Source organism: Penaeus monodon, chromosome 22 (assembly GCF_015228065.2).
Source record: "Penaeus monodon isolate SGIC_2016 chromosome 22, NSTDA_Pmon_1, whole genome shotgun sequence".
Classification (NCBI taxonomy): Eukaryota; Metazoa; Arthropoda; class Malacostraca; order Decapoda; family Penaeidae; genus Penaeus; species Penaeus monodon.
Genome location: NC_051407.1, coordinates 41,923,598 through 41,927,239, shown reverse-complemented (window position 1 = coordinate 41,927,239; position 3,642 = coordinate 41,923,598).

The following is a 3,642-nucleotide window of genomic DNA, read 5'->3' as shown; positions in this document are numbered from 1 at the left end:
GTATGAAAACATAAATTCAAGGGATGTGTACTAATTCTTAAGAAAGTGAAAATGCATTTTTTTGTTACATTATTTCCTTTTATATTACAAAATTTAACAGTTTCTTGCGAAGTGGCGCATGAGTTTGTCCTACTCATTAATATTGAACCCCGTGTCCTTCTTGCGTCCCTTTCACGCGCCATAAGGAATGAGATGTGCAGAAAATGCTTCTTCAGAAGTGATGATATACATAAGTCTATTCATACTAATTACACATTTTCCGCGTGGCTGGCAATCGTGTTCATGTCTAATATTCCGACTATGGAACATAAAACACCAGAAAAAGAGTCCAGAAAAGTGAACAGAAATCGTCAGGAGGTCAGGTCGCAAATAAAGTTTTTTTTTTTTTGACGTGTAAGTCCGCAGAGGCAGAAGCGGCTGTGCTGAGTGGGTGGCAGGGCGCGGCCTCGGGTCATCTCTCGTTGCAGACCAAAGGGCTAGGGTTTCAGAATCATCGTCTGCGGTCTTCGGAACGCCAAAAGGACAACAGTATAAAATAGTCTGTATGAATAAGAAATATCACTGTTCTTTTTAAGATTTATTTCGTCCTAATTGTAATCCGTTTTCCTTTGTTTTATTTGTTTGGCAAGGGAGTTGAGGACGATATTTCGTTTCAGTTAATAATATTAAGAATACTTTTTCGAAAAATAAATCTTAGTCAGAGGTAATATAAATAAATTTAATTGTATATGTATAAATAATACCGTTTTCTGATTGGTGGTTCTGCATCGTTTGAAAGAATTGTAAAGTAAAACTGGTATAGTGATACTGGAAAATAAATGAAATAAAATAACTCAACATCTGTAAGTTAAATCACACTAGAAAAATGTCACTTGTTGGTCGTGAGTAGATAGTCGAGCGGGGACTTGAAGCGTGAGATTACCCTAACGGATCAAAAGAGAAAACGTAAAATGTCGCGAGATATGTAAACATGGTAGCACTAAATATTTTACAGAGAATTACTGCAGGAATTAAGAAATATCCCTCGCACATTCTGATTCTAAGCCATAGGCTGAAACGGTTAAGCGTGTGAGGGATGGTAGTGGATGGCGAGCGTGGAATGCGGCGTGAGATTGGTTGGATCTGTAAATTGCCATCTGTCATTTTGGTTGCACCGCCCAGTCTGAGGGCGAGAGCCTTCGTCACAAGGATACTGGTGATGAGTGTGTTAGAGGCCATTAAGGCAGACGTTTCAGTTGGCCATTTCTCGAGAAAAGTGAGCCGAGTCCATGGGAATACGAAAAATTAAGCAACCATCTTTTCATATTCATAAGGAAAAATATGTGTACGTGACTTCTTATTTTGCTTGCACCCATTAGAAATGTACCCTTAGCGATGCTTTGGGCTAGATAGCAAGTCTTAGCATTATAGATCATTTGTAGATTTTTTTCCTGTTTCCCTTATTGGCTAACATGTGCAACCAGGGTTTATGGTATCGCAAAGCCGATTTGGATGACCAGTTCGTATCTTACATTGCTACATCTAAAACAATACACGAAGAAATTTCTTTCGAAACAATTTAAAGATTTTCATTTTCTGACCAGTGGAAAATATTTGTGGATGCGTCAATACCGTATACTTTTAAATTACAGATACTGCGCGTTAGTAGCTTGATCCGTTATCGGCCAATAGTCACGTTTTCCGAGGAGCTCGAAATAACATCATATCTGCACGCAAGGATTTTACTCTAAAGCAAAATCATCAGTCTCCCTCCGTTACTGCGAGGTCCTCCTCCTACGCTTCCGCTTCAGTTCTATTAAATTCATTTCACTGGGTGTCTGTGCTTTTCAACCTTCAGTTCTTACTCATCCGGACTAAACGTGACACTTGAAAGAATATGGAATTAATTTTGATTTGGACCTGTATCCCAGCGAGGTGCAAGGCTCTTTGTGCATCATACACTAAAGATTTGTCTTTAATTTATTCCACGCGAGTCGGTCTAGCTTTCCTGGATGTAAACACTTGTGTCACGGCAATAAATGAGAAGCTTAGGCCGCCATTTATTAGAGGAGTTGGATGCCTTAAATAAAGATAATACAGCCTTTCCACTGATTACAAAGAAATGTTTTATTTATATATATATATAAAAACATAAAACACCAGAGCACGCATGAGAAGAAACAAATACTTCCACGTAGAAATAAAATTTTTCAAAGCGTATTATCTTTTCTTTGGCAAACCGAAGGTTGATAATTCTGATGTAGAAACACGTTTATTTTGTCTACCCTCCGCCCAGGCGGTCGTCGATAGAAATAATATCATCTGATTTCTGTTAAGAAATTCTTTGTATTGACCGTAAAATGCAGCCATGGAGCCCTCAGTCCCATTTCAGCCGTGTCTTCGTTACCTTCGTTAATGAAGAAGTGTTGTTGTGTTATCTAGGGAGGAATCTAATTATCCTTGTAACCGATCAAGTGTAAAACAGTGAGTTTTGTGGTTTAACCCTTATGCATGTATATGTGCTCAACATCAGAAGTGTATATTCAAGGGTGCTTTGGTTGGGCGCACAAGTGTGCGCGCGTGTGAATATCTGTTTGTAGAGCTTACTCGCTCTTATTCTATATCTCTCTCTTCTTCTCTGCTTCCTGCTCCAGGAGAAGAACGCGAGGAAGTAGAGACACACAGCTGGCAGGAGTATGGCATCCCCCCCCCTTCCCCCTGATAATCTCACTTAATCAAATCTCTGACCACGATGGCTCTCTCAAAGTTATTAGATCCACACACTCATCCCCTGCCCTCCTGCTCTCCCTCCACCTCTTCGTCCGGTTCGCCTCCTGCGCTCCATCCTTCTCCTGTCCCCTATTTTCTGCCATCCCTTCTTCCTCTCAGCCTGGTTTTGAGCCCCGGTGCACTGCAGTTATTTTTCGCTGTCCCCTTTTGTGCCTCGTGTCCTATTTTTCGTTTTATTGATTCTCTCTTGTAGTATTTTTTAAATGCCAGTAAACAAATGATTTTCGTGTTTCATGATTCTAGGCCTATCATGCTAACTAACGCTTGCATTGCCGAAGGGAATGTTTGGAGGTTATAACCAATGAAGGGGAGAGAGTTGCATGAGAAATTCTTCATTTCTTTGTCTGTTTGATGAAATGTAACTGTGTTTATTCCTAGAAGTGACGAGATGCTGAAGTGGTGATGTTATGGGATTGGTTAGAGAGGCGATGGTGAGTGTGACGGCGGGGTTAGGTGGGGAGTAATGCTGGATCACTGCCAAGTATCTTATTACGAGGGTATATTACGTAACGGCTCCTGCTTCACTACGCGGATGGCACGCAGGGACTGTCACAGAAGTTGCATGCGCTGCAGAGACGCTGGAGTGAAACACGTTTTCTCTCGGAAGTGTTTGTTTCTCCCAAGCATAACACTAACATTTGCTCTCGGAGCTTCCTCTCACGCCCAGAACGACCGTGTTTACCTCTCAACGCATCCGATACGACTACAACGGATTGGAACCGACGTTTCTGACCTTAAGCACATCTAAGACCCTCTGTTTAGACTTCGTCTGTGATCTGCCGACGCGAGTCCGTCATGGCAGCGTGACTCTGTACTATGCCAGCTCAGCTTACATAACTGCACCATAGATTCGAACAAGTCCCCCGGCACGTT